The sequence below is a fragment of the Monodon monoceros genome, unplaced genomic scaffold (assembly GCF_005190385.1).
Source record: "Monodon monoceros isolate NGI ecotype Baffin Bay Population unplaced genomic scaffold, NGI_Narwhal_1 Super_Scaffold_12, whole genome shotgun sequence".
In the NCBI taxonomy this organism is placed as follows: Eukaryota; Metazoa; Chordata; class Mammalia; order Artiodactyla; family Monodontidae; genus Monodon; species Monodon monoceros.
The window spans coordinates 66,100,437-66,126,282 of record NW_021703768.1 but is presented as its reverse complement, the minus strand read 5'-3'; the positions used below and the strand labels follow the sequence as shown (position 1 = coordinate 66,126,282).

General features: G+C 40.2%; 1 non-coding gene across 1 annotated transcript; it reads right to left on the bottom strand.

Moving 5' to 3' along the window:
- Positions 1 to 782: 782 nt before the first annotated feature.
- Positions 783 to 889, bottom strand: LOC114893467. The gene has a single exon (XR_003792896.1). It is a non-coding gene; the product is annotated as a U6 spliceosomal RNA (small nuclear RNA).
- Between the last annotated feature and the right edge of the window lie 24,957 nt (positions 890 to 25,846).

The following is a 25,846-nucleotide window of genomic DNA, read 5'->3' as shown; positions in this document are numbered from 1 at the left end:
AAAGGCTAGAATTAAATTATTTACTTGACACTACTTGGTTCACTCTCATAGGCCTGATTATCTCCTCAATTCCTCTTCTCAGCTTCACTTGCTGTGGTGCCCTCAGCTGTCTGCACAGGGTAGCCTGTTTCTACTCCTGGGCCCAGAAAACTCAATCACAGAGCCAGGGAGAACCACCTGTTTTCATTCATTGGCTGTATTATAATTTAAAGTATTGTGAAATGAAGAAAGCTAAACCTATATTCTACTATATAGTAGTAATTTATAGTAATTAAATTACTATAAGTCAACTACTATAAGTCAAAGTCTATTTATAGTAATTAAAAGAAAAAAATTAAAATCTAATGGAGATATTTTGAGTGTTTTGTGTTATTGTACTAATATAGCATCTCTCTAAAGTTGACCATTAGTACCCAGGAAAAAAATGAGGAAATAATTATTGTTATTACTTATTAGGTGAAATCTCAACTTAGGATCACAGACATGGTTACTGCGTTAGATCATCATATTTTGATTAATCTCTCTCGCCAACCAGACTCTAAGCCCCTGGATGGCAGTTCCATCCCAGCGTGTACCAACCACAGTCTGATGACATATGAACCATCATAGAAGATTTTGAAAACACTGAAAATATTCTTTAGTGATAATAAAGGGCAAGAAATGAAAAATTATAAAAATTAAAATAAATAAACTCAAGTGGCATGTAGAAATTAAGACTGCATTTTTTTTTTTAAGTTTGGGTGATATGTATGTAATGATCAGTGGGACCGATTTTTTTTTTTTTTAATATGGAATGCTTCACAAATTTGTATGCCATTCTTGCACAGTGGCCATGCTAATCGTCTTTGTTTCCTTCCAATTTTAGTATATGTGCTGCCAAAGCGAGCACAGTGGGACCTTTATTTCAACTCAGTGCCTGGCACAGAATGGGCCATCAGTACATGCAGTTTTAATTAATGAAGATGGTTGATACACTGATACTCACTTGGCATAAGGCATAGTATATTCTCATCACCCTATAAAATATAAGTCAACTAGCAAACTTCTCTTGATTTTAGTTTTATTTTTGGTCACAATATGTTATAGGTAAACTGATCCTTTTTTAAAAAAAAAAAATCTGAATCACAAGGTAAATAATAGAATGGAAAGACTTGTACCAATTTCCAAACCCTATTGAAGGAGGAGGGTGAAGGGTTCATAGGCAGAGCCAGTGCTGGCTCACAGCAGACATCTTCCAGGGACCCCTTTATTTTCCCTTTACCTCCTCTCTTTTCTCCTCCCTCTTGTGTGACAAGCCTAGTAATTGAGGACATTTCTATGTATAAAAAGAAGCTAATCATTTTGGGAATCAAAATATCTTTAAAACTGCAAGATGAGCAGATCAGAGCTTTGCTAAGTCCGTCCACAGGTCAGCCACTAAATACTGGCCACAAACTTACAGCCAGATGAGAAATGCAGGCTAGAAGGGACAATTTAGGGGACTGGGAAGGTAAGTCAAGGACTTTTGCTCTAACCAGTAGAGGGATGGGGTGGGTGGTGAATCGATTTGAAGCAACCCTTGTCTGGGATTGTGGAAATGGGCAAGACAGTCATGTTTAGGGGAAATTTCACTTGGCATCTGGCCATGGTTATTTTGGGCCCCATCATGCTAGGCTTTTCAATCAGAATGAGTCACTTTCCTGCAGAATTTGATATCTGTAAAGCAATCATAACTGCTTGTCTGGTGGATATACACTAGAGGAAGATGGGCCAAGCTACTTAAGTATCTAACAAATACTTCTGTCACTTTTACTTCCCTCACAGTTTGAGTCTGCAGGTTTCTACCTGCCTACATTTATGATAACATAGTGAAAAATAGCTCAGGTTCTTTAAAAAAAGAATAGAGCAGCCTGAATGTAATACTGACTTCATCTGAATACTTGTCTTCAACCATTTAGCCCCCTTTGGTGATCTTTCCTCCGAGTGAAATAGTTGACAGCAAAGAAAGGCTTCCAGTTTCAACATGTTCACCTGTTCACTTTTGTCTTTGAGTCTGAGGTTTGCCCTGACACAACGAGCAACCACATAGAGGTTCAGAGACTAAGAGATATTCTTAGGAAGAGACAAGTATGAAAACTGCTATTTATTTTAAAAGGGCAGGTTGAGGTTGTGTGTCTTCTGTGTTTGGGAGACACACGTCAATCCTGCATGCAGAAGAAGCATGATTCTGTAGAATCAGGGTTTCACAAAGCGAATGAAAATACTGTCATTTCAAAGTTTGGCATTTTGATAACTAAAAGTTCTTTACATAAGTAAATGAGTTTTTCTTTAAAAAATGAAATTAACCTGATAATGATTTCCATATCTTTTCCTTCATTTACATGTATAATGTGAAGACTTACCATCTATTTAGCTCTAGTGGGACTCAGGTCCTTTAGAGAACTTTACATACTGATTTTCTCTGCTCTGTTTCCTCTTAAAGTATTTATCAAAAGACACTGGCTTGTTAATTAATCTGCCTCTTTCTCCTCTATGCCTCAGAATGTGATTCTCAAAGGAAGGTTCAATACCTCCTGCATTTGAATAACCTGCACAATTTATTCAATGCAGATTCCTGGGCCACATCTACTGAATCAGTTTTTCTGAGCTCAAGGCCCAGAATTTTGTATTTTTAATAAACTCATCAGGTGACACACACTAGAATTTCAAAATTCTCTCGTATTGGGAAAACGTATCTTCCAAGGAGTGGCAGCTTTAATGTAAAAGTGGGGCATGGGCAGGGAACTCAGAGCTTTTTGGCCAAGGGGACACAATCACGCTTCAAGAAGTTTTATAAACTTGCACATTAAAAATGAACAGTTCTAATAGTATCTGGGGGGCACTTATCCTACTGGTAATTTACTGGCAGGATTAATTGAACTGGGATAGATGCTTAACTTAGAAATACATACTTTTCCTTATGGGAAGTTTAAAAGTGACATAACATGACTTTATTGCATGAGCGCCCACAGAGATCTGCATTCTAGTGGACGTGCATCACAGGAGGCTTTTCTGTCCCATTGCACCACGGAGAAGTAGGAGTCGGCAACGTCCTGATCCTATAACTATTACATACACAGTTACCTGCACGTGACAAGTAGCAGAACTTGATGATAACACTTCAGTAGCTTGATATGGCACTCTCTCAACTTTAGTTAATGACTTAATATATTATCAAGTAAGTCTTTCAAAAATGTCTTCCAAAGCAGAAAATTTGAAATAGGTCACGCAGAGACACCTATCAGCACTGAGATGGACTACAGCTTGCCTCCTCTGTGCTTCCAGCAAGAGCAGTCCTTCCAGCCCCAGCTGCATGTTCTGGTCACTCAGAGCTTCCTAAAAACACCCAAAACTAAGGCTCACTCCAGAACTTCCGGTTTCATTACACTGTGGTGGAAGAACCAGAAAGGAATATCTTCAGTCCTGCAAGGCTGAAGAGAGGTATATTTTGAGAAAAAAGGGCCGACATAAAATGCCTTAATAGCCAAACCACAACATTTAGCACATTCTGTTAGTGAAGACTGCAGGGTCTGAACATTAATAGTGAAAGTATAAACTCTCAACATTGAAGAGAATGGGAAGGGAGCCATCATCATGGGAACAGACATTTCATTACTTTCCTGGAAGGGCAAGGATGATTGGGATTTGTTGATGTGGAAGAGAGGAGGCTGAAGCCTGAAAGGGGAGGGAGAGCTGCAGGTCAGATGGAAACTCATCAGCTCTCACAGCACTAGAGAATGTGGCTCGTAGAATCACAGGGACAGTGGAGAGTAGGGGTGAAGCAGGGGGCACTGAATAGGGAGTGAATTGAAGTACAGAATATAGACTACCCTGCTGCAGCCTTCCCTTCCCCTGCACACAGCACCCTTGGAAGCTAGGCACACACTCCTTAAACAAACAAACCCACCAATGAAAAAAGGAGGAAGATCTTTTCTCATCTTATTGAATGAACAATCTAAGGAGAACCAGGACAGCCAGGAAGGGCACTGGAGCAAATGCCTCTGTTCTGTCATTTTAGAGTCCTCTGGTGTGAGAACTGGCCAGTTGACTAGTCCCACTCACCCCAGAGAGACTGACTCTTCTGTGGCCTCGTGCTTAACTATAAATGAAAAACAAGGGACACTGAGCAGGAGAAAACCCTGCAACAAAAAAAGAGAAAGGTCAAAATTAACAAACAGGAAAACATGATCCTAGAGGAGATAGAGTTAATTCAGAAAAAAACCCCAAAACATTTCTAATTAATATAGAGAAATCAGAGAAGATTCTGCATCCATAAAACAAAACAGGATGCAATGAAAAAGAAAAATCAGAGACCAAAGACATCCCTAGACACTTAAAAATATGTTGTCTGAAACTAAAAAATAGAAAAGCAAAAAAATGGAAGGTTTAAAAGAGAGTATTGAGTGAACTTTCTAGAATAAAAATCAAAAGGCTAAAAAGAAAATATGAGAAAAAAGCTTTAAGATATATATTCACATATATAATTATTCAAAAGCTCAACAGCCTGTTCATAGGAATTTTAGAAAGAGAACAGAAATGATAGAAGGGAGGAAACAAAAACAGAGATTTCCTAGAGTAGAAGACAAAAGTCTTCAGACTAAATAAGTCCAGTGAATGCAGAGTGCCTCACGTATTAGAGCCCAGATTAACTGTCATATTGTCATAGATTTTCAGAACACCATGGCGAAAGACTATCCTAGTAGTTTTCAAGGAGAAGAAACAGCATATCAACAAAAATAATAAGTTTAAGCTTGGCATTGGTTATCCAGTCAACAATTTTAATGCTAGAAGGTAATGGAGTCTTCAAAGCTTTGAATGGAAATTATTTTCAACTTAGAATCCTAAAAGCAGTCAAACCAACTGTCCAAAGAAGGACACATTTTTAAAACCTTCAAAAATGTACATCCCCTGAAAGATACTATCCTATTTCTTAGGATATTACTTGAGAATATGTTATAGCACAATGAGACAGTAAACCAAGAAAGAGGAAAATGTGATATCTAGCAAACAGATGATCCAGTCATCTGTGAGAGGGCTGTGATGATCCATCCTAGAGAGAAATCAGAACAACTTGGAGCAGAATAATAATAACTTTGGAAAAGGTATCAAAGGAAAAAAAGATTTAATACTACTCTCGAGATCCTAAAACAGTTTAAGAGACAGAAAAGGAAGGTAAAGTAAGAAAAAAAAAAGCACTTAGGAACTCTAAGAAAACAGACCAGATAAGAAACTAAGTATAATCCTAGCACACTACTTGGCATTGCCATGGATTCCATTTGATTTCTTACTAGAATGTAAATAGCGGTTAATGACTTTCAACTTGAACAGACAACCTAAAGAGATAGTATTACACAGCTGTTACGAGCACCATCTCTAAATTTCTTACTGGCTATATGAATCTAGAAATTTTCTTGATTTCTATACTACCCAATTTCCTTTCTGTAAGATAGAAATAATAAGTTATCTATTTTATAGTCACGTGAGGCTTGAGTTAATTTACACAAAGCACTTGTAACAGTGCTTAACACATAGAAAGTCCTCAACAGGTGTTAGCCAAACAATAACAAACCATATATTAAAAAGTAGAAGTATTTCTAGACACAGAACAAAATGAAATGTTATTAAATTTGACAATATACACGTATAATAAGTACAGATGGTTGAAAGTGGGGAAGAACAGTAGTGAAGCAGAGTCAAGAACACTGTTTGTAGTTGATAGAAACAAAAATAAACAACAAAGGCAAACTAAAAGAAAAATAAAATTTGGCAATATAATTATGTAAATGTGTTAAATCATAATGCATCATAGCAGGAAGCTAATAGCAGATTATGACTATACTGAACAAATCAAAAGCTAGCAGGTAAATTTATAATCTAGAGATACAGGAAGAAACAATAGAAGAATCAAAAAATAGATAAAAGTGTTTCTATTCAGGAATCAAGGAAGGTAGATATCTTTACCTTTCAATATCCTAAAATTTTGTCTATTAAAACCAAAACCTCAATAAAACAAACAAGTAAAAAAAGGAATGTGAAGGGGATTTGGGATGGATGGTGGGAGCAAAATATTTTTAACAAGAAGTAAAATTAATACTATGATATCTAGAATTCTTGGTAGGAATTTCAGGAAACTCCAGGAGTTTGGAAAATATGGAAATCGTAGGAAAAGAATGCCAGTTTCTGGACAAAATTTGATCAGTTTAAAATAGTCTAGGAATTGACCATAAAAGACCATAAAAGGTAATGCGTACTTTTACTGATGAGTCAAGCAAAAATCACAGTACATCTGAAAAACGAGTGAGGCTCAACGTCTGTTACTCTTTTTTTCCCCCCACCCCTTGAAATCATCAAGCATAGTTTGAGGAGATGTTTGATTGCTATCTTCAAGCTCTTTGGGTGTAGCTTTTGCCACCCAGTCTACGCTTCTCCTTCTGGTCTCTTTCTTTCCTGGCTGCTCTATGACTATTTCTGCATCATTAGATGTCCTTTCCTGTTTTCCCAAAGGATGAACATATTTGCAGTCAGTGCTGGCAACCTGAGATGAATCATGTGGACAGTCTTATTTTATTAAGAAAATGTGTAATACATACTAAAATAGCAAGGCTTGCTTTGTCAATTTCATCAATGTTTCTTAATCTGGACCTCATAGAACATGCATTTTTTTTGCTTTTTGATTTCCTTTATTCTTCGGTCAGTGTCTAGGACCTTAAAATTCATAATCTTAATTCAGTTGTTTGCCTAGGCTAGAGGTATCGATGATGAAATATTTCTGTCTTCCAAAGCTGACCAGTGTTTCTCAGAATCTGGAAGAGAACCCACTCTGGCAGCTTTAGTCAGGTGCCTAGGAACCACAGTCTACACATTTATATATTCCTGTCTCTCTTCTAAATGGTACAGAAATGTTCACATGAAATTTCTGGTTTTAATGAAAGGTAAGAATATAAAATAATATGAAGTACTTTGGGAATTAATCTCAGCTGTGGCTTAAGGCTCCATTCTCATAAATTTATAGTTCCATTAGGTCTCCTCATCTTCCCTTTCTTTTCTTTCCATCACATATGATTTAGCTGTTCTTCATACTTAGAGTAAACGTGACTTCAATAGAAGAAATTTAAAGGAGTATGGTAGGAACCGTTTTCTCCTGCTGACTGTCCACTGCTAGCTTCAAGGCTGGAGTTCTTATGCAGGGGATGCACCTCCTATGGGGTCAGGAACAGAAAACTCACGTTGGAGGGAAGAGTCCCAGAGGCTACCACTAACACCTTGAGAATGGAAGAAGGGCGGGGAAGATAATATGGCTGAAGCTCAGCAGGGGAGAGAGTCCCAGGAGGTGAGGTCAGAGAGGTAAACAGGATATGAGATAAGGGGGTAGGTTTCGCAGGGCCTTGGAGGCTCTGAGAGACTTTGAAGGATCTTTACTTTGGGAGAAATGGAGAATATTGAAAAGTTTTAAGCAGACGAATATGAGATTTTAGAGGATCACTCTGGCTGCCCTTTTGAGAGTAGACTATATGGAAGAAGAGTGAAGCAGGAAAGCCGAAAGAAGGATAAGGCTACGGCAATAAACAGTAGATGATGGTTGCTTAGACCAGGAAGGTGGTGATGAACGACATGAGGAGTGATTGATTGGATCCTGGATCTATTGTGAAGATAGAATCAATGGAATATGCTGATCACTTGAATGTTGGGATATAAAAAAGAGAGAAGTCAGGGGTGACTCCAAGATCATGGCCTGAACGACTGGAAGGATGGAGTCGCCATTTACTGAGCTGGACATGTATGTATTCAGGTAGATCAGGCTGGTGGAGGGAGATCAGGAGTTCAGTGTAAGAAATACCAAATTTGAGAAATCTGTCACAACTACAAATGGAAAGTTGATATGAATAATCAAGAAATAAACTTCTAACTTTTCTATATTTATTTTCCAAAATTGAGTTGACATAGACTAAATATCACAAGATAAATTTATAGCTTGATAACTTTTCATATAAAAATTCTATAGCAGATCTATTTTTTGTTGTTTTTATTGAATAACAATTATAAACATTTCTAAAAAGACCCCAATATAGAGCGTAACAGCAAAGCTTGAAGATTAAATCTTTTACCCTTGTTCCCCAAATTGACACCAATGAGCTTCAAAAGCCCGAGGGTCCTTTACTCTCAGATCATTCATTATTATAATGAAGCATATCATGTCATAATTCATCAGGCATTTTCACAAAGCATATTTTACACTTGACTTGCCCCTAAGCATTTAGATATTTATTCCTCCCTGTAGCCACCTGTAAAGTTAGATTAGATAATTCTTAGGAGTTTGATTTTACTCAGGTGTGCTGACAAGCACAAACAATAAGTCCTTGGGAAGTTTCCAGATTTCAGTTGTCCTTTGTGCAAGTTAAATGAACCACACACACAAAGAAGGGTAGAGTTTAATTTATTCATCTTTCTCTTTACTGAAAATTTTGTAGCCAATTTATGTGATTCAGAGGAGGCCGTATTAGCTCTCAGATCTAGGGCAAATCCACAGTGGAGTAGATATGAGTCTACTGGGAGAGCCCCGGAAGGACCTGAGGCTTGAGAATTTTCCACGGCAGCTCTCACACGTCCTGGGTCCCTGCAGCTGTTCCTCCCCACCCCTATATCCCCTCGCAAATGACTGTATCCCCTAACTCATCTTCCCCACAGCTCTTGATATCAAAACTCCAGACTGTCCAAACACCCAGACTCCAAGATCAGTCCCTCTATTCCCACTTCTGAAAGTAGCGTATGCTGACTGTCGTCCTACTCCTCAAGCCCCATAAAATTTTTGCCCGTTTTCCCTCCCTGAATTACAATACTTCTTCGTAGCTTTTCGTGCCTGGCATTTGCAAACAAAGGTTTATATTAACTGGTCCATGAAGCCACCGTTATCCTATGCCCTGTGGAATTCCGTTACTCCCATGTTAGGGCCTCTCCTCCTGGCAGAGTTCAATTGTTCGTCACAAGGAGAGAGACATGAAGGGACGGACTGGGAGACGTGTGTTCCAGGACAAAGGAAAAGCATGCGTGACGAGGCTCTTCAATGTGGCCGTGAAGGAACAGTGAACAATTCCAGTTGCCCAATGCACAGAAAAATCGAAGGCAAATAAGTATGAAAAATAGACAAGGGGTAGATCTTATAGGGCCTCAAATGTCCAGTCCAAGAGTTCAGAATTTGAGAAGTGTAGGTAGTTGTTGAAAACTCCTCAGCTGAGTAGTAACATGATAACGGACATGGAAAAGAACGAACGCGGTACACTTTTGTAATTTACCAAGTTCTTTCCTATATGTGATCAGAGTTAATGATTGGTTTTTAGTCATGAATTTTCCTCTGACATCAAAATTTAATCTGGATCCAAGAAAGAGGAAATATTGGGAGCAAAAGACCTGTTAAACCCACTGCACTGACGTTTGGGATTTTAAGTCTGAGGGATGGGGTGGGAATAATGGGACTGAAATGATCAGAAGTGGAGGAAGGAGGACACTGAAGGCAGATGGCGATGATTCATTTTTCAGGACATATTCAATGTGAGGTGGTAAAAAGAAACACAGACAAGTTATACGTGCCATTAGATCTGTGGGACTCTATTTAATACACAAAGCTATAGATTCGGAAGTTATACAACTGGAACATTACGTGTGATGATCAAAGGAGATCAAGTAAAAAGAGAAATTCAAGGACAGAGCTTCGATGGCAGGAGGAAGAAGAGAAACTGGAGAATATTATGCACTTTATGAAGATTGGTCCTTATCCTGATTGTTCAGTGCTGTAACCCAGCACCTAGTACTGTCGCTGGGACCGAGTAGGCTTTCATTAAGTGTCTGTAGTTGTGTGGCTGAAGTATTGCCAAATTGCCCTCTGGTGGAAAATGTCCCTCTGCCTATCAAGACAGACCCTTTCTGCAAGTATGCATTCAAAGATGGATTCTGGGAAAAGGGAAGCAAGAAGTGTATGCAGAGATAACTGGTTTGTTCAATTTCCAACAGTGCATTTTGCTCTAAAGCCATCTAAATAAGAGCAAAAGGGGAAGAAAATGGGAAAAATATCTTGCTAGTGAGGCCAATGCTCAAAGCCAGGGTGGCTTTGGTTTCTTTTTGTTTGTGTTTTTAATGAGTAATCATTTGTTAAATTTATCCATTGACTGTCAAAAATTCCATCCTTTCTATTAATTTACAACCAGAGGAAATTCCTGGGAGATTTCTGAAGTTTTCCTTTGTCCAATATTTGGATGAGCCATGGGCTGCACAATGCTTACATAACCTTTAAAGTCAGAAGAAAATAAAAAGTAACTCAAATGGCAGTTTTATGAGACTTCTAAAGGGTGGTTTTCTGGATGACATTTGATTCTGTGATTGAAATCATAGTTTATTTTCAGCACTGGCTATGTGGAAAATTTGTTTTACTTTCGGCATATCACACACAATGGAAGGAGTCTGAATGCGTTTCCTTTAACCCACTTCAAACTCCTTTGTGGATGCAGGATCAACCAATCAGCTGACAAATTCATGAAGTAAAAAGTTGAATTTAATCGGATAACTTACCTCAGGATACAAAAAAGATCTTAATTATTGTTAAGTACATACAAATAAGCCTATTTTTCCCACATACTGCAAAGGGGAAAAATCTAATCTTGGGAGTGAATGTGAGGCAGTGACAAATAAACATATGTCAGTTTACTCCAATAAGGAAAAGGAATAACCTTGTGTCCATACATCTATACCACATAGCTCAAATGGGCATATACTGTTTCCTTTCTGTGGATACCATGCACCCTTACTCCCTTTCTTTCTGGGGGACTTGTTCCTCCTCCTTCCTTCCCTCCCCATCTAACCCGTGGTTCCCATGGAAACCACCAAATTCTTACAAAGCAGTACTGTTGATTAGTCCTTTGATTAGTCCAGGGGTGGGCACCTTCCCAGCTAAGCCATTCCGAACTCTTCCCTGAGCAATGTTAACCACCAAGAAGAGACTCAGTACCCCTCTCTGGTATATAGAAACCACACAGGGAAATGAAAAGCCATCAGTGGTTTCTTGCCCCATGGAGAAGACTTCCATGAAATAGAATGAAGACAACTCCCTGAGAAGAGCCAGGGAGAGTCATGGAGAGGGAAAGGGGGAGAGAGAGAATGAGAATGAGAGAGACCTTGCAAAATCCAGATGGAGGTTTCCTGTTGACTTAAGACCCAGATGCATTTGTATCCTTTCTGTTTCTTCAGTCTTTAGTCTCGATGAACTAATAAATCCCGTTTCCTATTTTGGTTGCCTGGCTTAGTTCAAGTTGATTTTCTGTTAGTTGCAACCAAAAAACAAAAACAAAAACAAAAAACAGACCTTCCTAGCCCTCCAAAACAAGACAAAAATAAAAACTAATATAATTGATGTTGTATAGCTGTGCATGATTGAGTTAGGTTCAATAATTGTAACTTCATGTAGACTTCTGAAAGCCAAATTGACTTTAGCTCCGAAGAGTCCATGAGACTTAAAAGTGTAGAAGTCACAAAATCAGGATGAGCTGAGAACAATCTAAGAAGTTGACAAAGGCTGGTGTTCCCCTGTCAGAGGGTGCATAACAAATACCCATTTAAAGGAGTAGAGGTGAACAACTCAGCTCTAGATTATTCTTTCAAAGTAGGCTTATGTTTGACTCATGTAAAGAATAAATGAACTGAAAACTGATATTCTCCACAGCTTTGAGCCAATCAGCCTTCCTAAGTTGCTTCCTAAACTAAAAAGAGAATAGGATCTCTTCTGGGAGAGGTGAAGGGCAAGCAGAACTACCCTGGTCTGGAAAAGATACAGACATTACAAGGCCAATTCCCAGCCTGACCCAAGCTATGCTCCTTTGATATGACTGGACTTGAAAATTGTGCACCTCCCAAATGGAGAGGAATTCTCCCCAATTATCAATCTGCAGAGAGTTCCTTGGGGAGTTTACACACTCTTTATCTGCTTTACAGAGGAAAACAAAAGATACCAAAAAAAAAAAAACCTTCAAAATTCAAGTAAAAGCAAGAATAGAAGTGGGGAAGCAAATTTTAGCTGCAAACCACCAAACCCATAATTTTACACTCTATACAAGCATCTAAATAAACAAAATCATGCAGTATAAACACTGCTGATAAAGGACTAGCACACAGTGTTTAATAGCCCTAGAGGAAATAAAAAGACAGCATAAATACTTTTTTTCACAAAAGACACATTCTCTATAGTTTCAGAAAAATTATTATTTTTAAAGAAACTAAGTGATGCCTCTCTAATTTCCCATTTAAAATAAGTATCATATACAAGAACATGAATTTAGGGAGATAACGATGTTTATGAATCAAGAGTGCCTGTAATTCACAGTAAAGAGTTTAGTTTGAGTAACTTTCTAAAACTTTAAAGTATGATATAGTCAGTAAGTATAGTGTACACTTACTCAATATTATACAGAAAACTAATACTGTGTCCAACACTAAACATGAGGATGGATTTCCCTGCAGAGTCCCAAATTCATTAATGCTCAAAGTGAATGTATTTAATAGTCCACAAGAATGTCTTGATGAACACAGAAGTAGAGCAAATACTTGAATAATCTTGAGGAAGTATTGATATTTTACTCAGGCTATGGTGAAGAAGAAGATATTTTTATGCTAAAATAGACTACGCATTTGTAATGATTGGGATATCTTTGTCAGATTCAGTGTCTTCTTCCTTTGAAAGATGTTGAATAAATGCAAAAATTCTGCATCTTGGTCTTCCCATTTCTGTAATGCAGGGAGACCACCTACCTTCTCTTTCTTTCTTTAGACTGGGAAGAATACAGCTGATGAAATTCGAATTCTTGTTCACATCAATCATATATGTTAAGATATCCCTAATCTCCTTAAACACATGCTTATAGACTATATCTTTTAGTCTGGGTGATCTCTAAATTACTTAATCACATAACGAGGTATAGCTAATTCCTCTGAAGTGGCTAATTACTCTGCAGCTTGTGGGCTGCCTGAGGCCGATCATACTCCAATACACATGAGGCACCAAGAAGTTTGTGGGAAAGAGCTCATCCCAAAGCGATGAGCAGATGGAGAGGAGCCAGTGAGCTGATACTGGAAGGGAGGGATGATTCTGGACACAATTTGTCACCTAGATTATGCCCTGGCCCAGCTCCTATGGACTCATGGCCAAGTTTATGGAGGATAAAATTTGAATGTAAAAGTAAAAGTTACTTTTACTTAACAAGTAAAAGTTAAAAAGCTATTTTTTCTTACATCTCTCTGGGACGTTAAGAGTGCAAGGCATCTGGCCCACAGACACCAAGAGTGGCACTGGTGGTGGTGACAACATTGCTGGCAATGAAAGCAGCAGCATTAGTGGAAGTGGAGTTTGCTGCAGCTGTGGCTGTTTGTCATGTCTTTACAGTGGGCAGAGTTACATTTGGTGTAGATGTAGTGACGTCTTTTTCTGCAGGCAGGAGCAGTTTCTGTTTGGAAGGCGGTGGCAGCAGCAGAAGCAGCTGCAATGGTGTTTTTGGCAGGCGGCACAGCCGCTACTCTTGGCGTCAGCTGCAGTTAGGGTCTTCATCACAAGGAGTCACGACAAGAGAGGGATAGAATTCAAATACGCCACAGTAGTCCAGAGGCTTATTTCTGCTAGCACATGGGAGAAATCCTCTGGGAAATGCAAGCTCCATTGGTGAAAAATACACTTCCTTCTGAGCACAAAACGATGGACTCTGACAAATGCTATTTGGCTACTGGTATTGATGTCTTTTCCCAGGCTGGTATGATTGGGGAAATCTAGATCACATACCATATACTCCCCACCAGCTACGCCTTTCTGGCTGGAATCACTGACTGCTGTATTTGAGTGGTAAAGGCCAAGAAATCTTTGCTGCCAACATGTGCTACTTTGAGCTGCATTCGTGGCGCTCTATCATTTCAATGACCAATGTCAAGACCTGTATTTGTGGCCGTATAAGTGTTGACCCCTTTAGTGAGCATGAATAAAAATCTAAAATTTTCCCATACTAATCAGGCCCTTCCACTCTGAAGGCCTGTCATACGCATGATGTCTTTCAGAGAAAAGCAGCTGCAGGGGGATTCCCTGGGCATGGAGACTCATGCTTTCTGCCAGGTGACCCTGCCCTGGTCACAGTTAACTGGGCCAGGGACTGATGCCTGATACAAAAGCAGTCCGTTTAGAGGCTACTACAAAAGCTTTTTAGTAAGGATGGTGACAGGCTGAACTAATCAGATTCTCCCTCTGGGTGAATTTGAACGCCAGATATCCAGAGAGACTTGGCAGTGTAGAGTAGCGTGGGTTGAGGAAGACAGAGAAAGGAGGCAATAGGGAGATGCCATGTACCAGGAGTAAGAAGGTGCTCACAAGCAAAGAGGATAAGAGTAGAGAGCACTGGGCTTCCCTGGTGGCACAGTGGTTGAGAGTCCGCCTGCCAATACAGGGGACACAGGTTTGTGCCCCGGTCTGGGAAGATCCCACATGCCACGGAGCGGCTGGGCCTGTGAGCCATGGCCGCTGGGCCTGCGCGTCCAGAGCCTGTGCTCCCCAACAGGAGAGGCCATAACAATGAGAGGCCCACGTACCAATAAAAAAAAAAAAAAAAAAAAAAAGAGTAGAGAGCGCTGGTCTGAAGTGGTGAAGTTGTCTCAGAAGAAGTGAAAGCAGAGATAACTTGAGACCTATTAGAAGGACATATGAGAGTAGGAAGCATTATATTCTGAGGCCATTTTAGAACCTGTTCTAGCTCCTTGAGGCCTGAATGGGTAGCTGCTATTAGTAAACATTCAAACAATTTATTAGTTGAGTAAAAATGAATAAAACCATGGTAAAATCAAGAGAGAAATCAAAGTATTTGAGAGGCAGATCATTTAATAAACAAATGAATTCTCAGAAAATTCATGTTTTTGTTTGCTTGCTTTGCTTATGCAGCAAAATATTCATAGGTAGGACAGCTAACGCACACTTCAAAATACGTCATATATGCCGATATAAAACTCTTTTTTTTTCCCCGTTATTCTTACTTCAGTGGGCATCCTTATATTTAACCCCCATGGCAAGGTTCTCTGTTCCTTGCAACCTGAAAGAGCTTAAAGAGTCCTCATTTTCCCATATATCTTTAAAATAAAATCCCATAACCTGAGTACTTTGAGTGGGTCTCTGCTCATCGTAACCTACAAGAATATAAGATAAAGGAGAAGAGGAAGGGGAATGGGTGAAATGTTTGTGTTGCCACCTAGAAACTGTGTGTATAGATACATTTGAATAAATTTTCTGAAGTTACAAAGAGCAACCCGCAGGAAAAACAAAATTAGCCTTCAAGAGACCACTTCCCACTTTGTAATGTGAAGTTTCTTCCTCCTCTTTTCCCCAGCAACAGTTTATAACCAACGATTCCTGTTAAGAGAGCTGCAGTCGACTTATGTGCCAATAAAGTGCTAATTGATCAGGACAACGCACTCACTCCTTTCAAACCTTCCCCGGGGGAAAAACAGTGTAAAAATAGAATGAACCACCAACTGTGTTCACAAATTCTAATTTATCATGAGGACAAATGTTAAGCATTAAAGGTCAAGATAGTTTCTGGTGATGCTCACAGAAGCAAAATGCCTATAGCCTATAACAGAGTTGCATTGAAAGGCCAGGACTTTATTGTCATTTCTCTTAGCTGCTAACAATGTTATTTCTGTAAAGTCAAAGTTTAATTCAATTCTTAGCCAAATGATTCTAAATGAACAATAAACAAGTAAGAGTCATCACTAAAATCCTGAGGGCGGGGGGATAGGGGGCAAGAGTAATTTAGTGGGTCTTTGACCTGGTACATATTGAATCATATTACAAAGCTACAGCAATGAAAACTGTGTGGTTTTGGTGTAGACCTCCAATCTGAAATATTCTTGCATAATCACACCAAAATGATCCTACAAAAGTGATCCTACTTTTTTTCTTTTATTTCCAAGAAATTTGTACCAAAGACACGTTTTACCCTTATTCTATCTCTAACCCTTACACCAAAAATGGAGAACTTTTACTTTACTCAGTGCTACACTGTTGGGATTTTAAAAATTACATATGCATTAATTTTACAGTCATATCAATTCAATAAAATATTTCAAAAGCCTGTTATAAGTATGCCAGCCTCCCCAAATATATTAATCCTATTCTTCTAACCACATTTATAAATTTCATATAATTCACATATATCATTGAGGCATTGTATAAATGTTAGTGTTAGGTCTGAGTCCCCCTCCGCCCCTTCTCATACCTACTCTCTTGTATCTACTTTATGTTGATTTAGATAGATTTAGAATAAGGAGGAAGTCTACAAAAAGAGGGGTATATCTTTTAGATCTTCAAATAAGTGCCATTAGCAAACAGTTCAATAACTTATTAACTGAATGTACGTGAATAAGGCCATAGTAAATAGAGAAATGAAAGTATTGAAAGGCAGACCATTTAATATACAAATAAATTCTCAGAAAATGTACAAACTTTTTGCTTACGTGACGAAGTAGTCATGGGTAGGACAGATAACCCACACTTTAAATATATAATATATACCAATGTAAAACTTGTCTGTTATTTTCCTTCTTGGTCATGAGGCAAGGCCACATCCTGGTTGATAAAAGTGGGTTCTTTCCTACTCTCAGTAATCCTGGGAAACGGTTACTCTTGGGGCAGAAGTGAGACATCGAGAGGTTTCATTAGCGAGTGCAGGAATGTGATGGGGGAGGGTATGACAACGGGGTTGGTGAGCTGTCCCTGGCCTATGAAGACAGACAAAGAGCAACTGGGGCCCTGTAGTCCCATCTGTGCATGGAGGCAGTTACTACAGCAAGAAAACTAGTGTATCAGGTGGGTAGTCCCCGGGTAGCAAGTCAGGTTCAGCCACTGTGGAGGCCTCTAGTCCTATGGGGTGTGTCCAACTTTCACACCACCACGAATGGGAGGGGAGAGCAGCCAGGAACGAATAGAGACCTTGTGAGGACTCTTCTTTCCCTGGGATGGAGAGAGGCACCAACAGGGGACATCAGAAAAGGACAACCGTGCCCAGGGATGGCTCAGGAATTTGGTGAGGAAGTCTATTTCACACAGTACTCACTGATGAGTTATCCACGGAATGATTGCTTTTTAGGCCACAGAGAAACATCCTCACTTCAAAATCGTCACATCAATGCGGTCACACCAAAATGACTGCTACTAAAGCATAGTATCAAAGTCTACCCTGATGGGAAAATGGAGCAGAATATGTGAAGTCTGAATTTGATTTTGGTTTTGCCACGTAATTATTTATTCTAACAAAATCTCACACACAAGCCCAAATGTCTGGGAAAAAAAAAAAAATCGGTCTGGTAAAAGGGGACTGGGAGACCCAGAAACTCCAGCTCTCAGCGGACGGATCTGCTTCCTGCCCACACCCCAAGGGCTCTGAAGAGCCCTCAGAACTCTGAGTCAGTACAAAAAAATGACTGGGACAGAGTCTAGAAAACACACTGACAAATCGTTGGGAATTTGCTATGTAATATAATTAGCATTTCAAATAAGCAGGGGAAGAAAATGGATAGAGAATAAATAAATAAGGAAGGGGAGGTAGGGAAAAATCTGGAAGAAGGTACATCAAAATGTTGCTTGTGATTTTTTTTTTTTTTTTTTGCAGTACGAGGGCCTCTCACTGTTGTGGCCCCTCCCGTTGCGGAGCACAGGCTCCGGACGCGCAGGCTCAGCGGCCATGGCTCACGGGTCCAGCCGCTCCGCGGCATGTGGGATCCTCCCGGACCAGGGCACTAACCCGTGTCCCCTTCATCGGCAGGCGGACTCTCAACCACTGCGCCACCAGGGAAGCCCTTTTGTGATTATTTTTTGATGATAAGATTATCAGTGATTTTTTCCACTTTTTTCTTTCCATCTTTCTATATTGGAATAGCTTATAGCACATAGATTGCCTTCGTAAAGAGAATAAATAATAAAGGAATTGGAATTAAAATGTAAACAAGCAAATGCAGAACACAGCACCATCTTGTAGTGCACTTTATCTTTAGTGCACACCAAGAGAAAAAAGCAGATCGAAGAAAAGCCAGAGTGTAAAATGAGTCCGATTGAGGCAAATCTGAGAGCTCCATAGTGACTCAGAAGTGAGAAAGAGACGGTTCCGAGTGAGAATGAAATCAGCAGCTAACATTTATCTCACATTTGTTCATTCTCTGCTTACAGAGCCTTCGGCATCCGGGGCAGACAAAGTGTGATAACTGTTGGTGATGGGCTGTTTGTGTGCCTGATCTCTGAGAAAACAAGGTGAAATGGGAAAGAGCATATTTTACTATTTAGGCTGCAAATGCACCAGAAGCAAGAAGGCCTGTGTTGTGTCTAGATATTACTTTTTGTCAAGGCCTTCCTTCGGTAAGCGCTTTCCCTTGATGCCTAAAATTTTTTCAGTATTGAATAGGTTGACTTTTTCTTTTTTTCCCCTCTCTGCAAACAACCCAGGGAATGAAAAGCTAAAGTACCTATTTGTTTGCCTTCTTAAGCTGGAAGTAGCCTATCGCAAAATTACCGAGGAACTGTTTGGCTAGACACCACGTTAGAGAATAAGTGGAGGTAGTTAGAGGCAGTCAGTGTGCAAATTTTCCAGTGTTTGTTGAATGTAACTGCACACTGGTGCTTTTACGATGCTTTCCATCAAATCCCCCCAAAATATATTCTCAGAGGCAGAGGTAAGTGATGTTTTGCGTCAGTTTGTTTTCTGCAGCTTTCACGCCATCCGAAGGGAAGTGGTTGGACAGGAGAGCTGTTGAGTTGCTGCCCCTGCTGAGGAAGAAGAGGCCCAGTGCTGCCAACAGGGAAGGCTTCGGGGCAGACTCCTAGCAGGGAGTTGTTCCTCCTGCCAAAGGGGGATTTAAAATCCCCAGGTCTGCCACTGAGACCCAATATTGGGCCAGAGAGAAGAGTTCCCTAGCTGGAGAGACAGAAGGCCTACAGCATAGTCAAGCAGGCCGTCTGCATTCTGCTGAATGTGAAGGAGAGAAGCAGAGCTTTTTATAGACGTCTACTGGTAAACTCAGTACTTAAGGCTATTTTGGGTGCAAAGACTGAGAGCTCTCTGAGTGTAATCATTACGGTGTAAAGTGACAGGTGTGCATGCAGCTTGGGATCCACAAGAGATTCCCCAGAACCTAAGAGAAATCCCAGCTGGTCCAAACCCCATCTCCTGCAGGTTCTGGTTAAGAATCATCAACACTTCTGTGATGAGCAGGGTCTGGGGTCTGATCGTAGAACTCACTGACCATCTTAAGGCTGTTGACTAAGCTGCAGGTTCTCACACTGCTGCTTCAGGGATTCCCAGCCAATGTGTCCTGTGATAGCTACAAGAGTCTCTGCAGGTCTTGTAGAAATACAGTCACAATGGCTACTCTTTTTAAGTACTGATTTTGTGAAGGTATTTCACAGTCTTTACTCCGAATTATAATAGTCCTTCAAAGTCCCTATTTTCAGGACCACGATGAGGCAGGTGATGTACTCGCTACAGAAGCAAAAATTAAGGGGGCATCAAAAAACTCAGTACTTAACAAAATATTTTCATGTAATATTTTTTTAAAAATCAAAACTAATACAAAAACTCCATGAAGAAGAAAACATAATTTGAAATAAAAAATTTTAATTTTTAAAAAATTCAAAAAAAATTTTTTTTAAATAAAAATTTCAGGTTGTGTCTCACAACCCTGTACTATTATGCAATAGGAACAGTCATTCCCGGTCAGCACATCTTCCACCAGCCACTTGATTAGAGTTAGTAATGGCGCGAGTGGACTGGGCAACACAGAACTTTATAAAAAGGCATGTTTTTTCCCTGGAGAGCTTCTGCTAACTTTTTCTACTTGATTCAAAATATGGAAGGGTATTTTGATAAGTGTATGTAGGAGGGTATATTCTTCCTTTTGTTTCAGGCCCCAACATGGCTCAACAGGGCACTACATATTATTTTCCTAAATTTAGACATTTTCCTAAATTTAGAGACATGAGCTAACTTGCCCAAGGTCATGTAAACTAGTGAGTGTTCAGGCTGGGGTTCCATCCCAGCTCGGTTTGCCTTGCTAAGCACACTACATCCCACAGACCATAGTTAGCTCTGTAGGGACAACATTCCTTCATGTTATGCTGAAGATTCTGGCTCCCCAGTGGGCAAAGCCATGTAAGCAGCATGTCTTGAATGTGCAGGGCTTCCCATGGGTATGTCTGGCTCCAGAGGTGACCTGGAAGCAGCTGGATAAGACCTGGGTCATTTGGTGCCTCATTCTCCTCCAACACAAGTCCTTTTGCCGCGATCCGTTGTAAAAATGAAATTATGGTTTTTTTGGTTTTTTTTTTACGTAATATACCATGATGTGAAAAAGGTCAGAAGGTACAGCCTGCTGTCAGGCCCAGGCTCATTTCTACTTGGGAGTTCTAATTCTCTCCCACTCCCTCTGTACTGCTCTCCTGCCCAATCCTGGGAAAGGTTAGAACAGTGATGCTATCACTTGGCTATTTGAAGCTAGGAATTTCAATTACTATGACATAAGTATGAGCTTTCTCATTCCTCTTCCCACCACCTCTTGCTTTATCTATGCATGAGTCTATTTGTTCCATTGAAATGTACACTTCCTAGAGTGGCTGGACCTTATGTCATTACATGGTGTCTCTTCTTCCTTTTCCCACTTCAACCCTAGAGTCCAGCACAGTGCTCTGCACACATCAATGCTTAATAAACGCTAATCAAAGTGAGAATTAGAACACAAAAATGTTTCATTGTGTCCTCCTAAGGGGGTATGTAGGGAACATGCAAATATGTACAGATCTATTTATAATTCTTAAAATAAGCTCATGATCCAGTCAACTATTCATTGTTATCATCTGTGCATTAACTACTTTAAATGTAATAATTTTTGCCATAAGCATGTATGACTTGGATAATACACACACACACACACACACACAAATAGAGCAATTTTAAGTCCAAAAGTAAAAACTGGCTAATTGAGTTGCTAAAACTATTATTCAGACGATAGTTGCTTTTCATTCAGGCACCCAATTGAGAGACGAGGCATATGATATAATTCACTAGAAGAGGTTCCACTTTAAAATAAAATTTATTAGCAGTAATTTAGGACAGTGCTTGAAGTTACTTTGTAAAATTGCAGCTTGCTTTCTAACTCGATTTCCCCGGGAGGTTGTGCTATCTGGTAAAGGTACAATATAGAGGGTTAATTTACTTAAAGGAGAAGGGTGTGTGTGTGTATTATTAAGTCTGCTCAGCAGGGCTTTTTGGTTTTCTTTTGTTTTTAAAATCAAGACTTTCTCTCCTGGAATGTCGAAGTGGGAATGAGTTGCTTGCTAACCCCAACACTGACTGGGGGCTGTTACTCTCAAGAGCTACCACCGGGAGGAAGCTGCCCATGAATGAGATGCCTGGCGGCAACGCTGCACTCAGAGGATTTCTTGTGCCAGAGAGCTGCAACTCCAGAGCCCCTGGTCTTCTGGCTCACTTGAATCTGTCCTCCAGCCTATTACATATTTTTTTCACACATATAATCATTTGTTTGCAGTCTGGAAATATAAAACCACTCAAGAAATGGAGGCCAAACTGTTGGTAAGAAACTGCTAATCCACACTGAATATCTCACGATGTGTGTGGTAGGCAACTGAGTGATTTATCTTGTTCTCCTCTGTCTGCTTCTCGAGTTCTGTGTACTTCCCTTCGGATGGAAGTCATCTGTTGTCCAGCTCACAGTGAGTAACGAGCATTTGAAATTCAATGCGAAGAGAGTGGAAACACCTTTCTCATTGTTTCTCTTTTCCTTATGTTTTTCTGCTGATTTTTGTCCAGAGATGGGATTAAAATATCAAACATTAATAATTCAGGGAAACCAAGTTGAATGATGGAGGCAAACACTGTGGGTTTACTGTGAAAGAGGAAGAATATCTTAAATATATTGTCTCATCTGGTGGTCACAACAATCCACTGAAGAGTGTGTGTGTGTGTGTGTGTGTGTGTGTGTGCGCGTGCGCGCGCGCCTGTGTGTTTTGGGAGTGGGGTCCTATTATTATCTCAGTTTTACAGATTAGTACCTGCAACTTAGATATGTAAAGTAATCTTCAACGTCACACAGCCAGGGATTTGCAGGGCTAGGAATGAAGCCAGGCAATCTTAATCACTATGCTACACTATATTGCTGAAATGGCTTTAAATTACTCAGTTCAGGGAAAGGGAAGTTGCCTACATTGTTAACGCATGTCATATACTGCTCAGATATTAAAATCAAAATAACTCAATTGATCTCTTGAAAAGATGCTCAGAATAAAAAAGCCTCTGCCTGGTGTTCATCTGCAAAACAATGTGATTCAGAGAGAAGGTTAAAACCCCGGCTTTGCTGCGGCAATAGCACAACATGACTTCATGGCAGAATTCTGGGCCATCGGAATTTTTCCCTGTATAATTATAAAGTTGTGCTTGTCCAGACAACCTGCATTTATTGGTCCCTGGGAGGGAGAAAAGAAAAAAGAGCGGAAAGGTCTCGGACAGAGATGATGCGAAAGAGGACCTTGGGGAAAGGGACCAATCAGGGCTTCTCTCCATGCTGGTGGAAATGAGCCCTGCTCCTCTTTTGTTCCTGCTCCAAGTTATTTGGCATCCTTTTCTTCTCTCTTCTTGATTCTATTAAACTCCCTTGGGGCAGAACGATAGTCACAACAGCCAATTAGGGGGACACTGAAGGAAGAAGGGTCTCCAGTGACAGCTCCTTCTCTGTCAGCAGGGAAACAATCACCTCCCTGGAAGTGGTTGTAATTGCCCTACTCCTTTCTTCTCCTTTCCGTCCTCCCCATCCCTGCCCTCTCAATCAACGTCCTTGGCCTAAAGCTAGCGAATTACAGGACCAGAACAGCACGAATATGCTCCCTCGCAGGTGGTTTGAATTAATGTGCAGGCAGGCCCAAGTCTTCTTCTGGGATCAGCTAGTGCTTGTTCCCAAGCACTGCATATACCAGAGTGTTTCCCAAGGTGTGCGCTTGGACCACCTGCATCAGGCTCACGTGGGAGCTTGTTAAAAAGGCAGATTCCTGGGAGCCTCCCAGATCCTCTGATTCAGAAGCTCTTAGGGTAATGCTGGGAAATCAGCATTTTTAACAAGCTCCCCCGGTAATTCTTGAATATGCTATAGTTTGAAAACCACTGCCCTGCCACTTGTGAAGTGCTTTTCCATAGATTGCCAGGCTCAAATCCCAGGTTCTTCAGAGGTTTGTTTCCTTATGTCCTTTTCCGTGCTGTTGCTGTTTTCCTCTCCAGTTAGTCAAGCACCTCAAACCGGTAGGTCCTCCGTTAAGAAGACCTGAGAAACCAGAGTTAATTTCCCTGCCAAAGGTGACGATGAAAAGAAAATCACACAAGCTTAAAAAAAAAAAATTAAGACCAGAAGTGAGATACTCGTAGTGGAGGGTGGAGAGACTTCGTCTTAGCTGAATCTTTGTCATGACGCCTGGAGCAAGACTGGGTTCGAACCCGGCTTTGTCAGTTTGGTTCAGTTTCCTCATCTGAAAGAGGATGTCAAAGAGGGGTAATAAATTATTTACCTTATAGGGTTGTGGTGAGGATTAAATGAGTTAATACAGGTAAAGTGCTTAAAATAGCACCTGGCTCAATGATAGGAGCTAGTTAACCAAGGTGGCAGAGAATGCCATGTTGACAATCTACAATTCAATAAATCCAGCGTGTCTCCAAGTTACAGGTGGTAAAACTTAAGTACTATTGTCATCCTTTGTTGTCTTTAATAAAGATGTAAGAAAAAATATTAACAGAACCAAATGTTAAGAAATGTCACAGTGTCCCTTACACAGAGATTTCCCAACTTTAGCGCTAGTGTTATTTGGGGCCTGGTAATTATTTCTTGAGGGTCCGGGGACTGTCCTGTGAATTGTGGATTTTTTTTTTTTTTTACCAGCATCAGTGACCACTGCCAGTAACAGTTGCAACAACCAGAAATGTCTCCACACGTTACCAAAGATCCTCTGGGGGGTGGGGCAAGATCACTCCTTGCTAGGAATTGCCTTATTTACATTTTCAGAAATGTCCACAAAAATTATATTCTCTCATTTTCTAACACCTCCACCTAAGGTGGGGAATGCTAATAGTCTATCATTGCTCCCAGTTTACAGATTAGATGATACTGAGATTAAGCAGCTTGCCCAAGGTCACTTAGCTGGTTCTCAGGATGGTTACGCTCCCAGTTTATTACTTCTTGATTAATTGATACCCTCCACATCCATGTCCATGAAGTGCAAAACAGTTGTATGCCAGCTAAAGTCCTGTAGTTTCTGATGACCTTTTATCATTTACTTTGGCACAAAGCGAGTAAGCAAGTATTGTAAATTCAGTCTTGCCCTTCACGGGTAGCCCTCAATCATCTTCTTTCTAGAAACTATCCAATAATAATGAAAGTGTCTACAGGCTCCTATACCTCAGGAACATGATTCCTTATTCTTTCATTAGACGTTCACAGAACATCAACCATGTATGTACTGGCTACTCTGTTACCCACTGAGGAGTATAAGGCAATTAGGAGGGAGGATCATCCCTTACAGAGCTCACCAGCTAGAAGAGGATCAGTCACACACAAACACACATGGTAATAATGTGGGTAAGATAAACAAGGCTGATAAAGCATGCAGGTATGAAATAGCTCTGAGCAGGGGAAATCGCAAGAGTCTGGGTTTGATGAAATATTCTATGTGAGAAGTGGCAGGACATAAAGCTAGACAGGCAAGGAGACGCTAGAACATAAAGGGAATCTGAAGTTCCCCTAGGAGGCTGGATTTTATTTTGTGGGTGATGGGGAGACTCTGAAAAGGGAGACCCAATCAGACTCTGTTTTAATATAATCAGTCTGGCCTAGATCAAAAAGGGGGAAAGACCAGAAAAGAGCAACACTTTGGTTTTGTATGAAATTAAAACCCCCAATATTTACTGCAAAGTTTTTTCCCCCAAAGATCCCAAGAAAAAGAACAAATCTTAAATAGAAGAAAAGATACAGCTGCTCTGGCCTAAGTGCAGAATCCTTTAATACTATCTTCTAGATGATATACATGTGTGTTTACTCAAGTCTCAGACTTAATTGGATTTAAATAAGAATCTGAGCACAATCACCCAGAAGGCCTGACATAAATAGGAGAGTAGCAAGAGGTCAGAGAAGATACATCCTGTCTGTTCCTATTGAAAGCAGATTCAAGCCTTCCCCACCTGCATCTTCCTCCCCCTCTAGTAAAAAGCTGCTCCTTATATTACTAAGCAACAAACATGCATTTGGAAAGTCTACATTCAACAACTTCCATCCTCACCCCCATTCCAAAAAAGGTCAACCAAATGCTATAATTTGGATTTATTTCTTTTGTTATCTACGTCAAGCATGATTTAAAAAAATGCTTTGAAAAAAAAATTGCTTTGTTCTACTTTGGCTTTAACAAAGAGCTGCTTCATTCTCAATCCAACTTTAAAGCTAAAGTATTGTTGGGAGGCTGGCCATCATTTTGCAGGCTTAGGTTGGCATGCACACTTGTAGAACTTGATTCTTTTCCTTCTAATTACAGCTGTCTGCCTGCTCTATGAGGAAGCTCTTAGGTGAAGAGTGACCCAGGCATTATGGCCTCATGACCTGAGTCTACAGCATTCATATGCTCATGGTTAACTAGGTCTCTTTTAATCTTGGAAGTTAATTATGTTTTTTGAAAAAAACACGGTTGCAGGCGAGAGCCCAGGAGAGTCAGGGTGGCAAAAAGGGCATCTGG